This window comes from Pseudophryne corroboree, chromosome 2 (assembly GCF_028390025.1).
Source record: "Pseudophryne corroboree isolate aPseCor3 chromosome 2, aPseCor3.hap2, whole genome shotgun sequence".
Taxonomy (NCBI): Eukaryota; Metazoa; Chordata; class Amphibia; order Anura; family Myobatrachidae; genus Pseudophryne; species Pseudophryne corroboree.
Window position 1 is genome coordinate 131,090,883 of NC_086445.1, and position 14,978 is coordinate 131,105,860.

The 14,978-nt window shown below is 46.5% G+C and overlaps 1 protein-coding gene and 1 pseudogene across 2 annotated transcripts in view; both read right to left on the bottom strand.

The window, feature by feature from the left end:
• The window catches only part of LNX2 (ligand of numb-protein X 2), a 374,999-nt gene that overhangs the window by 237,142 nt on the left and 122,879 nt on the right, over positions 1-14,978 (bottom strand). The window lies entirely within an intron of this gene.
• Positions 12,908-13,026, bottom strand: LOC135054441 (5S ribosomal RNA; annotated as a pseudogene).

The following is a 14,978-nucleotide window of genomic DNA, read 5'->3' on the forward strand; positions in this document are numbered from 1 at the left end:
AATTCCTCCCCTTTATACGGCAATACTTCCATATGTCGTTTGGAATCCGCATCACCTGACCACTGTCGTGTCCATAAACTTCTTCTGGCAGATATGGACATCGCACTTACTCTCGATGCCAGAGTGCAAATATCCCTCTGAGCATCTCGCATATAAAGAAAAGCATCCTTTAATTGCTCTATAGTCAATAAAATACTGTCCCTATCCAGGGTATCAATATTTTCAGTCAGGGAATCCGACCAGACCACCCCAGCACTGCACATCCAGGCTGAGGCGATGGCTGGTCGCAGTATAACACCAGAATGTGTGTATATACTCTTTAGGGTAGTTTCCAGCCTCCTATCAGCTGGATCCTTGAGGGCGGCCGTATCAGGAGACGGTAACGCCACTTGTTTTGATAAGCGTGTGAGCGCCTTATCCACCCTAGGGGGTGTTTCCCAGCGCGCCCTAACCTCTGGCGGGAAAGGGTATAATGCCAATAACCTTTTTGAAATTAGCACTTTTCTATCTGGGTTAACCCACGCTTCATCACATACATCATTCAATTCCTCTGATTCAGGAAAAACTACAGGTAGTTTTTTTACCCCCCACATAATACCCCTTTTTGTGGTACTTGCAGTATCAGAGATATGCAAAGCCTCCTTCATTGCCGTGATCATATAACGTGTGGCTCTACTTGAAAATACGTTTGTTTCTTCACCGTCGACACTAGATTCAGTGTCCGTGTCTGGGTCTGTGTCGACCGACTGAGGTAAAGGGCGTTTTACAGCCCCTGACGGTGTCTGAGACGCCTGGGCAGGTACCAACTGGTTTTCCGGCCGTCTCATGTCGTCAACTGATTTTTGTAATGTGCTGACATTATCACGTAATTCCATAAACAAAGCCATCCATTCCGGTGTCGACTCCCTGGGGGGTGACATCACCATTACCGGCAATTGCTCTGCCTCCACACCAACATCGTCCTCATACATGTCGACACACACGTACCGACACACAGCAGACACACAGGGAATGCTCTTATCGAAGACAGGACCCCACTAGTCCTTTGGGGAGACAGAGGGAGAGTTTGCCAGCACACACCCAAGCGCTATAATATATATGGGAACAACCTTATATAAGTGTTGTATCCTTATAGCAGCTTAAATATATAAAATATCGCCAAAAAAGTGCCCCCCCCTCTCTGTTTTACCCTGTTTCTGTAGTGCAGTGCAGGGGAGAGTCCTGGGAGCCTTCCTCACAGCGGAGCTGAGCAGGAAAATGGCGCTGTGTGCTGAGGAGAATAAGCCCCGCCCCCTATTCCGGCTGGCTTTTCTCCCGTAGTTTGTAATATCTGGCAGGGGTTAAATACATCCATATAGCCTCAAGGGCTATATGTGATGTATTTTTTTAGCCATAAAAGGTATTTACATTGCTGCCCAGGGCGCCCCCAGCAGCGCCCTGCACCCTCCGTGACCGTTGGTGAGAAGTGTGCGACAAACAATGGCGCACAGCTGCAGTGCTGTGCGCTACCTTCAAGAAGACTGAAGAGCCTTCTGCCGCCGGTTTCTGGACCTTCAATCTTCAGCATCTGCAAGGGGGGTCGGCGGCGCTGCTCCGGGACGAACCCCAGGGTGAGACCTGTGTTCCGACTCCCTCTGGAGCTAATGGTGTCCAGTAGCCTAAGAAGCCAATCCATCCTGCACGCAGGTGAGTTGAACTTCTCTCCCCTAAGTCCCTCGATGCAGTGAGCCTGTTGCCAGCAGGACTCACTGAAAATAAAAAACCTAAAAACTTTTTCTAAGCAGCTCCTTAAGAGAGCCACCTAGATTGCACCCTGCTCGGACGGGCACAAAAACCTAACTGAGGCTTGGAGGAGGGTCATAGGGGGAGGAGCCAGTACACACCACCTGATCCTAAAGCTTTAGTTTTGTGCCCTGTCTCCTGCGGAGCCGCTATTCCCCATGGTCCTGACGGAGTCCCCAGCATCCACTTAGGACGTCAGAGAAAAGTCGATTTCCCAGCAGTAGCTGTGGAAACGAGGTCTGAAAGACCTTCCCCAAAAAGTTCCACCCCTTTATAGGGTAAAACTTCCATGTGCCGCTTGGAGTCGGCATCACCTGACCATTGCCTAGTCCATAACCCCCGTCTGGCGGCAATGGACATAGTGCTTATTTTTGATGCCAGCCGGCAAATATCCCTCTGTGCATCACGCATGTATAAGACCGCGTCTTTTATATGGTCAATCGTTAGCAAAATATTGTCCCTATCCATGGTATCAATGTTTTCCGACAGGGAGTCTGACCACGCAGCAGCAGCACTGCACATCCAAGCTGATGCAATAGCGGGTCTCAATATAATGCCAGTGTGTGTGTATATAGCTTTTAGGGTACTTTCCTGCTTTCTATCAGCAGGTTCTTTTAGGGCGGCCGTATCCGGAGACGGTAGTGCCACCTTCTTTGATAAGCGTGTCAGCGCTTTATCTACCCTAGGGGGTGTTTCCCAGCGTGACCTATCCTCTGGCGGGAAAGGGTACGCAGCCATTAACCGTTTAGAAATGATCAATTTCTTATCTGGGGAAGTCCACGCTTCCTCACACACCTCATTTAATTCGTCAGATGCAGGAAAAACTACTGGTAGTTTTTTCTCACCAAAACATAATACCCTTTTTTGTGGTACCTGGGGTATCATCAGAAATGTGTAATACATTTTTCATAGCCTCAATCATATAACGGGTGGATCTATTGGAGGGTACACTCGTCTCATCATCGTCGACACTGGGGTCGGTATCCGTGTCGACATCTGTATCTGTCATCTGAGGTAGCGGGCGTTTTATAGCCCCTGATGACATTTGAGACGCTTGGACAGGCACAAGCTGAGTAGCCGGCTGTCCTATGTCGTCAAACCTTTTATGTAAGGAGCTGACACTGTCACGTAAATCCTTCCATAAGTCCATCCACACTGGTGTCGACCCCGCAGAGGGTGACATCACATTCACAGGCATTTGCTCCACCTCCACATCATTATCCTCATCATACATGTCGACACAGCAGTACCGACACACAGCAGACACACAGGGAATGCTCTTACAGAGGACAGGACCCCACAAAGCCCTTTGGGGAGACAGAGGGAGAGTATGCCAGCACACACCAGGGCGCTATATAACACAGGGATATCACTATACAGAGTTCTGTAGTGCAGGACTGCAGGGGAGAGCCAGGGAGCTTCCTTCCAGCGAAGCTGTGAGGGAATAATGGCGCCAGTGTGCTGAGGGAGTTGGCTCCGCCCCTTTTTCGGCGGGCTTTCTCCCGCTATTTTATCATTTCTGGCAGGGGTTAATATACACCTATATAGCCTCTGGGGCTATATATGGTGTTAGTTTTGCCAGCCAAGGTGTTATTATTGCTGCTCAGGGCGCCCCCCCCAGCTCCCTGCACCCATCAGTGACCGCAGTGTGTGGTGTGCATGAGGAGCAATGGCGCACAGCTGCAGTGCTGTGCGCTACCTTGGAGAAGACAGAAGTCTTCAGCCGCCGATTTTCCGGACCACATTCTTGTTTCTGGCTCTGTAAGGGGGACGGCGGCGCGGCTCCGGGAACGGACGACGAGGTCGGGTCCTGTGTTCGATCCCTCTGGAGCTAATGGTGTCCAGTAGCCTAAGAAGCCCAAGCTACCACCACTTAGGTAGGTTCGCTTCTTCTCCCCTTAGTCCCTCGTTGCAGTGAGCCTGTTGCCAGCAGGTCTCACTGAAAATAAAAAACCTAAACTATACTTTCTTCTAGGAGCTCAGGAGAGCTCCTAGTGTGCATCCAGCTCAGCCGGGCACAGAAATCTAACTGAGGCTTGGAGGAGGGTCATAGGGGGAGGAGCCAGTGCACACCAGGTAGTCCTAAAGCTTTCTTTAGTTGTGCCCAGTCTCCTGCGGAGCCGTCTATTCCCCATGGTCCTTACGGAGTCCCCAGCATCCACTAGGACGTCAGAGAAAAAGAAGTTATAAAGCAGTGATAAGTGGAAGGTGATAACGCACCAGACAGTCAGTTCCTGTCATTTTTCAAATCTGTAATGATTGGCTGGTGCGTTATCACCTTGCGCTTATCACTGGTTTATCACTTCTTTATCCCTTCTCCAGGTTAATACATCTGCCCCTTTATCTCTCCCCACTTTATTTCACTCCAAGGCTTAATACATATCCCCCAAAAAGATCTCTAGGGAAAACCTGAGGGTTGAGATTGAAAACCACTGGTGTAAACAATATTCAGAGATTGTTACACATATAAGAACTATAGCATACCTCCCAACCAGAGCCGGCCTTAACCAATATGATGCCCTAGGCAAGATTTTGGCTGGTGCCCCCTAGCACCACCGCCAGTTCTGCCTCTGACCCTGCGCCCCTTTCACAGTACCATCACCCGTCACCGTCCTTATTTTGGTGTTCCTACCCCCTATATTTTAAATAAGAACAGTGCGCACATTCGGCGCACAGCCTAAACAGGGACGTGTTTTTTGCTGGCAAGGGGCATGGCCACACAATAGTAACCCCAATTCAAATTATGCCACACAGTAGTGCAACTTTATTCATATTTTATCATGCGATAGTGTCCCTTATTCACGTTACATCACACAGTAGTACCACTTTACCTTATAAACGTTACACCTCACAGTAGTGCCCCAATTGATCCTTATTCACAATACACCACACCTTATTGCTCTTTATTTATATTACACCACAGTGCCCTTTCTATACGTAGCACCACACAGTACAGCATCTTATACACATAATGCCACACATTATTAATGCCTTTATACACATAATACCACACAGTAATGCCCCTTACACATGACAAACATTATTAGTGTCCTTATAAACATAATGTAACTTACACATTATGCCACGCATTATTAATGCATTTTACTAATGACATGCATAATGCCCCTTACACATATGCCGGACACTTGCACAACCAACCCACCTGTACACAGCAGTCACACGGCTGTTAACACTGTGACCTCTGCCTCTGCTTGGATACATCTTGCCTCAATGCGCCATGCAGCAGATGCCTGGCATGAGTCAGCTGGCACCTCTGCTAACTTTGGACGCCTTTTTTGATGAAAATGCATCTTATTTGCATTGCTATATGGCTAGGATGCACAAGCAACTTCTGCTGATTAAAATTATATGCAGCATGCCTATATACTACAGTATGTGCGACTGTGGCTGTATCTACATATGAAATGCTACACACAGAATATAGGCATGCCGCATATCATTTTAATCAGCAGAAGCTGCTGGTGCCTCTAGGCATACCAAATGCCCTAAGTATTTGCCTAGTTTGCCTATGCCTAGGGCCGGCTCTGCTCCCAACTGTCCCGATTCCAGTGGGACAGTCCCGCTATTCGGACGCTGTCCCACCCGCGAGCCGCAGTATCCCGCGGGCGGTGGAGACAGGTTGGGAGAGCCTGTGATCACTGCTGCTCTGCAAAGCAGCTGGTGATCACTGAATAGATGCCATGTATATGTGCACGGCATCTAACAGTGCGTGAAAGGGGAGGTGAGCTGGGGGCTGCCCAGCTGCTCAGGGAGCACTGAACACGCCCCCAAAATGATGATCATGACGAGGGTAGAATGACATGTGGCCACGCCCACTTCACATGAGGCACCACCCATGCCATCATAGGCCACACACCTTTTATGACCACGGACATGCCGTTCTGAATCTACCATTTCTAAAGTTGGAAGGTATGCTCTAGACAAATGATATTCCACAACAAAAAATGCAAATATTCACTTTGATGGAATGAATACTGTTTCCACACATTTTAGTCATCACAACCTTGAAAATGAATCAATAACAAACTTTGCATTTCTGTATTGGTGAATTGCTTTAAATCCACATGAGATTCTGAGTAAGAAAAAATAATAATTCGCGTTTAAAGGGCCGAGGTCTCAGCGGGTGAGTTTTAGCGAGTCAGAACACCCAGTCAACCAACAAATGCCTTTTGTAGTCCTGTATTCCATTACGGAATATCATGCTATTTGAAGACGCATTAAAATGTAAAATAAAAATGTGCAAAAACTATTCAAGGGTATTTAATACTATCCTGGAATTTTAAAAACAACATTTTCTCTCGCATCTTTCTGTTTGGGTGAAGTGTGTTCCTATGGTGACTGGCGAGGCATACATTAATAACACTTTACATCAGCGTTTCAAGGTCACTTGTTGAATTTCACATGTTGATAACAGTCACATAGTACATGAATAATGATTGTTGTCCTCAATATCAAAGTCACTGGTTAGAAAGTCACAATTATCCACAGCACGCTAGATGTACTGCCTGGTTTTAGGGGCTTATTTATATTCCACATGCACCCTGTTGTCAGTATGTCACAGACAGTACTTCAATATCACTGTGTGAGGCACTTTGCGGAGGATTCTGGGATTGTCTAATAGGACAAAGCCATCGCATGTAATGATCTCTTCAAGGTGTCTCCTAGGAAAAGTAAGTGTCACTAAAGGCCATTAACCATCTGCAAACCTGTAATGCTGAAGTGCAAATAGGGGGTCATTCCGAGTTGATCGTAGCTGGGCTAAATTTAGCACAGCTACGATCAGGCACTCAGACATGCGGAGGGACGCCCAGTACAGCGCTAGTCCGCCCCGCATGTCAGAGCGCCCCCGCAGAAATGCAAAAGCATCGCACAGCGGCGATGCTTTTGCATCTCAGGAGTTACTCCCGGCCAGCGCAGCTCCTGCGGCTGGCCGGGAGAACCTCTTCGCTGCCCCAGGTCGCAGCCGCCGTGGCCCACCCCCTAATGGTCCGGACACGCCTGCGTTGGCCGGACCGTGCCCCCTAAATGGCGGCTTAATGCCACCGTCCATCCCCCTCCCGCCCAGCGACCGCCTCTGCCTCAGAGGCGATCGCTATGCAACGACGCTGGCATGCGCCGGCGCAGTGCAGTTCCGACCCGATTGCTGCGATAAACTGCAGTCAGCGATCATGTCGGAATGACCCCCATAGTCTTTTGTAACGTCACTCACCTAATTATAAAAGTAACTGCCTGGATTTGCATATCAAGATGGCTCACCTGCAAATATGCAAAAGTTTGTACTGGCAGGTGAGAGGAATTAGGCTGATTGGTGTATTTCTTGGCTGTTGCATAAAAACAGGACTTTCCCAACTAAATTGGGATAGTTGTGAAGTATACTTATATGAGGCGGGTTGGTATGTCTGAAGCCTGCTAAACATTTAAAACTTTTAGCTGCCAGCTTCTAGGCTTTCTGTAATGACAATCTATATACTGTAATAATCCTCTAACGCCTGTTCTCCAGTGGTTCCCGCTGCAGCGTGACAGACCCTAGCAAGAGAGAAGGAAGACCCACCAGGAGGTAAGTATGCAGCCGTGGAGGGAGGGGACAGAATGGAGTGTGTGGGGAAGAGCGAGACAGTGCAGCAGGATGGGGCGGGGGTGTGGCAGAAGAGTAGAGCAGCGTGAGGGGCAGGATGGAATGGGACAGAGCAGGGAATGGACCAGAGAGAGGGTGAACAGGGAGAGGGCTATATGGGGCGTATCATGGTGTCCCAGCCTATGTCGGATCCCTTTACTAGTTATCATAACACAATCAGACCTAAAAATAAGTATCAAACGGTTTTAAAAAACATATATTCCATTTATTTTTACTGAGGAGAAAAGTGTTCAATCTTTAATATTCTAGATATTTAGGGTCTGATTCTCTGTCGCACGCAATGCTGATGTTCCTGGCGCTGAGTTTTCCCTACTGTGCATGCATCAAATTTGCTAAAAAGTCCCACAGGGCATGTGTTCCGTGGTGTGTGCGCACAGAGGCAACAATGCAATTGAAGCACCCTGTATCAGAAATGTATTGGAAATGTGCTGGGCATTCCTGGCACGGTGACTGGGAGGTGACTATACAGACACACAATAATGGTCTATCATATGGGCGTTATGGGAGTGTCGCAGCACTGCTTGCATACTTAGGGGATATTTCAGAGTTGATCGCAGCAGCAACTTTGTTAGCAGATGAGCAAAACCATGGCCCTCATTCCGAGTCGTTCGCTCGGTAATTTTCATCGCATCGCAGTGAAATTCCGCTTAGTGCGCATGCGCAATATTCGCACTGCGACTGCGCCAAGTAATTTAACAATGAAGATAGTATTTTTACTCACGGCTTTTTCTTCGCTCCGGCGATCGTAGTGTGATTGACAGGAAATGGGTGTTACTGGGCGGAAACACGGCGTTTTATGGGCGTGTGGATAAAAACGCTACCGTTTCCGGAAAAAACGCAGGAGTGGCCGGAGAAACGGAGGAGTGTCTGGGCGAACGCTGGGTGTGTTTGTGACGTCAAACCAGGAACGACAAGCACTGAACTGATCGCACAGGCAGAGTAAGTCTGAAGCTACTCTGAAACTGCTAAGTAGTTTGTAATCGCAATATTGCGAATACATCGTTCGCAATTTTAAGAAGCTAAGATTCACTCCCAGTAGGCGGCGGCTTAGCGTGTGTAACTCTGCTAAAATCGCCTTGCGAGCGATCAACTCGGAATGAGGGCCCATGTGATTTGCAGGTGGGGCAGATATAACATGTGCAGAGAGAGTTAGATTTGGTTGGGCTGTGTTCAAACTGAAATCCAAATTGCAGTGTAAAAATAAAGCAGCCAGTATTTACCCTGCACAGAAACAATATAACCCACCCAAATCTAACTCTCTCTGCACATGTTATATCTGCCCCACCTGCAGTGCACATGGTTTTGCCCATCTGCTAACAAAGATGCTGCTACGATCAGGTCTGAATTAGGCCCTTAAACGCATAATCTCTCACATTGGAGGCAGAGGAGGATTTACCACAAGGCAACGAAAGTAGCTGCTTAGGACCCTGTTGGTCTCAGGGGGCCCGCTGACATGGCTGTATAAAGGGCATTTCTGACGGACCATGAGCTTCACCCAAATTGCCAGAGAGCTGGGCTGACTGAATATTCCCAGCCAGAGGCGGAACTACCATAGGTGCAGTAGGTGCATTGCACCGAGGCCCCTGAGGACGAGGGGCCCATTGCTGCCCAGACCAACCATGAGTTATTCCCTGCTTCCCCCCCCAGACCATTTTGAGCAATTCGAATAAATGGCCTAGTGCAAAGAGCAGGGTGGGCTCCACTGCCTGAGGGACCTGTGCTTACCTTAGGTAGGCAGGGGTGACCTTGTGTGCGCCGGACTGATAGAGGAGTACTGCCACCTATCAGCGCTGATGATCACAATGATATGCTAACTCTAATTAACAGACAGCTGTACACTATTTCTGATTCTCTGTTCTGTGCAGGGAACCCTGTCACCCACTGTATCTCCTTGTCACCCACTTCCTCCCCCCGTCTTAAGCTGCCATCCTCTCCCTGTCACCCACTGTCATGTGGCATATTGTGAACTTGGGTTGGGGTGGAGGATGGGGGCCCAAATTATATTTTTGCACCTGAGCCCACCACTCACAAGTTCCGCCACTGCTCCCAGCAGGCTGTCAGTGATTAGACAGCTGTTGGGTGTCGGCTCTAGTGCATGCCTGTTTCTCCAGTCCTGCAGTACTGTGCATGTGACCAGTCATGACGCACGTGTGTATGACGTTAGATGCTTAGAGAGAAGTTCCGGGATGTGCACAGAAAAAAACATGAGGTCTTCCAGTGTACCTTATTACAGTATTTTATTTTATATAACATCCACCTACTTTAAATTCCAATCAGGTGGGAGTGGGGAATGGGGGATGGACAGTGTTATCTTAAGTACAGTGTCTACCATCCGCCAGCTACAATATTTGAAGTACTACCATGTATGGGAGATGCCTACCACAATCAGTGGGGTACTGATATGTAATAAATACAGTCACACTGACTTTAGTGTTGACTGCATCATAATTGAGTGCCTCCCCCCACCCTCCTTACTGATTGTAGCAGCCTAGTAGGTCCCCCATCCCTTATAATACACATTTTTACGGTATGGGTGCCTGCATTATATATAAGTGCTCCCCCCCCCCCCCACACACACACACACACTGATTGTAGCACATCACCCATCCCCTATTAGCAGGTTCCCCATCCCTTGTAATATCCATTATTGCACCCCTCAGTACATGACTGTATTAACTATATATCAGTGCCTTTAGTGTGACTCCATTATACAATGTCTGACAAGTAAGTTTGCAAACTCGCCACCGTGCAGTAGCGGATTTACCACTAGGCAACCAAAGCAGCCACAAGGTCAGTGAGACAAATCATAGAGTTGGGAGGGCATTTCTGATTTCCACTAAAAATGTCCAAGTGCTGGGCTGGCTGAATACCCCCAGTGACTAGATAGCTGCCAGGTGTGATTTTTAAGGGCAACATGGACAGTGTAATGATTAGCACTCAGGTCATGATTTCAATTCCTACCATGGCCCTAACTGTGTGGCATTTGTACATTCCCCCTGTACTTGTATGGGTTTTCATCCGGGTACTCCTGTTTCCTCCCACAATCCAAAAAATGGTTCCCAACAAAATTAACCCTAGCGTGAATGTATACATGTGGTAGCGAATATAGATTGTAAGCTCCACTGGAGAAGGGACTGATGTGACTAGCCAAATGGACACTATGGAATATGAGTGCGTTATATAAATAACTGGTAATAAATAATAATCAATACACTAGTACACTACCATCCGCCTGCTATAATTGGCTGGGGGCAGACTGGGGAGCATACACTAACTGGGGAGCGGCATAATGAGTGGGGACCTTTCTGCTACAATTGGTGGCAGGGGGGCACTGAGGATTGTTTGAAGAAGCGGGGCCGCAAATCGGTGTCTTGGTTAGGGCCCCATGAGGTCTAAATTAGTGATGAGCGAGGTTCGGTTTTACTCGGTTTTACTCGGTTTTACTCGGTTCTCAAAACGGCATCTTATTGGCTATCCAAAACACGTGACATCCGTGAGCCAATAAGATGCCGTTTTGAGAACCGAGTAAAACCGAGTAAAACCGAATCCGCTCATCACTAGTCTAAATCCGGCTCTGATTGGAGGTCATGCTTTGATAGAGAATCCGCCCCTAGCATGGGGCTGTTGCAAGTTTCCATGGGGTGATCAGAGGCGTCGGAACGGGGGCGCAGGCGCATGACAAATGCACAGGCGCTGGGGAGAGGGTGTGCTTATCTCCGGTGACTTTTACTTTAAAGAGTCTGCTGCCGCAGCGTGCTATGCCCCCTGCTCTGTCCTAGCCGGCTCTTCACAGATGCATTACTGGGAGATGCATGGCCACACCTCCTCCCAGTAATGCACAGACGACACCAATATTGTTAACGACCTGCAGGAGCGCACCTTGGGGGTAATTCCAAGTTGATCGCAGCAGGAAATTTTTTAGCAGTTGGGCAAAACCATGTGCACTGCAGGGGGACAGATATAACATGTGCAGAGAGAGATAGATTTGGGTGTGGGGAGTTCAATCTGCAATCTAACTTGCAGTGTAAAAATAAAGCAGCCAGTATTTACCCTGCACAGAAACAAAATAACCCACCCAAAATTAACTCTCTCTGCAAATGTTATATCTGCCCCCCCTGCAGTGCACATGGTTTTGCCCAACTGCTAAAAAAAATCCTGCTGCGATCAACTTGGAATTACCCCCCTTGTTAACTATATAGTGCAGGCATGTCCAAACTGCGGCCCTCCAGCTGTTGTGAAACTACATATCCCAGCATGCCCTGACACAGTTTTGCTGTCAGAGAATGCTAAAGCTGTGTCAGGGCATGCTGGGATGTGTAGTTTCACAACAGCTGGAGGGCCGCAGTTTGGACATGCCTGATATAGTGCATACACACTGGGTGATATTACAAACATTTTCGCTCAAATGGGTGAAACAGAGCAATATTGTTTAAAATATCACCTAGTCTGTACCCAGCTTTAGAACTGGGCATTAATGAGAGTAAATGAATTGCTGTCCTTTTGTACTGTATATGAAATGGACACGACATGCACCATACGAACTCATACAGACTCATTTTTGCAAGGTATGAATACAGTGGAAACTTCCAATATGTGTAGGTGACTAATCACCAAGGTACAGTTTGATATCCTGTGTTTTACAATGTTTTAGGTTTAAATACAAAGAGAAGGGGGCAATTCGACTAAAAGCGAGATGCCACAGGATATTCCATATAAGCAACATTGCTTATTTTTGCTTGTGCGTCACAGAGGTGCGAGCAGAAACAAATAATATTATACACCTCATAACCATACCCGAGAGTGTATGCAGCTGCATATTGCACAAGGCGGCAGCGAGAGCTCTTGTCTAATTAAATTAAATTACAGGTCTTGGTCCTTTGCAGAATTATTTGGCGTTGTAATTGGTTGCTTCGTTTCGGAGTTATGTGGCAAAACGAAAGATTTAAATCTGCACAGGATATAACAATTATAGATAGATAAATGGATAATATTATTAGACCAACGTAAGAGCCTACTTAGGTAATTAGTTCAGCAAATGGTTGGTGGTGCTCCCGGAAGATAGTTATAACAACTATGAAACAACGGGTGTGGTCTTTTGGAAAGGCAAAAGACAAAAAGCAACTATGTGCCTTTTCCAGGGCACACTTGAAAATTGAAATTGTGAAATTATTAATACATAACTTTTATTATAGTATACTTAAAAAAAAAAGGGCGAGAGCAAGCATTCATAATCTAATAGCTTTAGTACTCATACACATTGATATTCATATTTTAGGCAAAATAATGGTGTAAGTGAGCGAAAATAAGTGGTCCCTCATTCCAGAAAGGATGTATTCATATCCTCTATAATAGAGATTCTAATAGAATGAGGTCACTCCCTCGGGTCTGATAGGGTCCAATAATTATTGGAACCTAGGGTCAATTCCTGACCGTGGGTCCTGAGGTTATATTGTGCGTGGGAGAATAAAATACCTACGGTACCTAGTATTCCCTGGTGGTTCCCCATCCAGGTACTGACCAGGCCCTGCAGTGCTTGGCTTCCAAGATCAGACGAGTTTGGGCATACTCAGTGCGGTCTGACCGTAGGTGGATAAGCCTCCCAGGTGCACCGTATTCCAAATATGTGGGGACCCACAGGTGTCAGTAACAGTATCGGTAAGTATTGGGCTGGTTAATTTATCAAAAAATTGTCAAGAAATCAAGTTGTGGTAAGGATATTTCATTACTGTAAACCAGTGGTTCCCAAACTGTGTGCCGTGGCTCCCTGGGGTGCCTCGGGACACTTGCAGGGGTGCCCTGGATTGGTGGTCCAGGACAAATTCAAATTATTCATGGTCAATATAATAGGCAAAACTAGTGCTAGTAGCTGTCAGTCATAAAATATGGGGACAAACAGAAGCAAATCTTGTCCCTCACCGCACAATTGAGCCTAAGGATGACATATAAACATAATCTACTTATTTTAATATTTTTTTCTAAATTTCTCAATAAGAAATTTTTGGCCTAGGGGTGCCGTGAAATTTTTTTTGATACTCTAGGGCGCCGTGATTCAAAAAAGTTTGGAAACCACTGCTGTAAACTATCTCTTTGCATTGCATTCACTGATAATCCAAAGCCTCACCCTTGTGGCTTTGCAACAATTTGTTCAAAAAGAATATATAATAACCAAAGGGTTAACAAAACCCACACATAGGAGGCAATGCCAAATTAACATAGACAGAAGTATTGAACACAAGTATGTATTCTTTCTCAAATGAAATGGGGAACACTGTAAAAGAATATGCTGCTAAGTTTAGTATATAGATGTCCTAAAGGTCTCTCCACTTCCCATACATTTGTGAGCAGATGCCAAAAGAAAATGTTTCAAGCAGTTTTGAATGAGGCAATGTTGTCAGCAAAAAAAGGGAGCTTAATAATGGCCACAACTATTTACCAACAAAACAATATGTAAACCACATAAAGTAAAATTCAGTGTATTGCCCAATACTGTGAACCCTGGAATTTAATGGATTCTTAAATCCTGGATGCATTTATCCCATATATACTGATCCTCATATTTCCACTCTTATATAGTAATCCTGCACAAATATTGGTATTTAGTGCAAGAGGCCATGGATATTATGAGTGCAGAAAAGGAACCAGGACTCCACCATATCCCCTATTGGCTGGGTATTGCGTGGTGATCCCTGTGGATAAAGAGAAGAGAACCCTGGTTGGGCAAACAGGCCCCGTATTCCGGCCGAGGCCGATGACCGTCTTACCCAACCTGGGAGAGGTGTTCCTGGGCCAAGGGACGGGTTCAGGAGCCGATGAGTGAGGTGCCGGCGGCCGCGGTCCGTGCGACCGGAAGTTCGGGCACTGGAACCAAAGTGACCTCATTCTATTAGAATCTCTATTATAGAGTATATGAATACGTCCTTTCTGGAATGAGGGACCACTTATTTTCGCTCACTTACACCATTATTTCGCCTAAAATATGAATATCAATGTGTAGGAGTACTAATGCTCTTAGATTATGAATGCTTGCTCTCGCCCTTTTTTTTTTTAAGTATACTATAATAAAAGTTATGTATTAATAATTTTACAATTTCAATTTTCAAGTGTGCCCTGGAAAAGGCACATAGTTGCTTTTTGTCTTTTGCCTTTCCAAAAGACCACACCCGTTGTTTTATGTGGCAAAACGTCAGCCTGACATTTACAATGCGTCATCATTGTGCACTGGAAAATGTGACAGTTGGTGAACTCTCCTTGTGCACCTGCCGGGTAACCTGGAACATGTGACCAGCTGGGTGACATGGAACATGTGACCTGCTGAATGGTCTGGAAACTGTGACAGTTTTTTGCAGCTACCCACTAAGCAGGGATTTTTCAAAATTTGACTCCTAAAGGGGTGAAAAGGGGTAAAATGTTACGCCCAGCAAATCTTTGCCCAGTTGAAATCGGGAACATCAGCTAGTTGTTCATGAGTAGGTTTAGACTATAATGAAAAACTCTCCTCAGAGAGTTTAGGTATTCCAAAGTGATGTATTAAAACGAGACA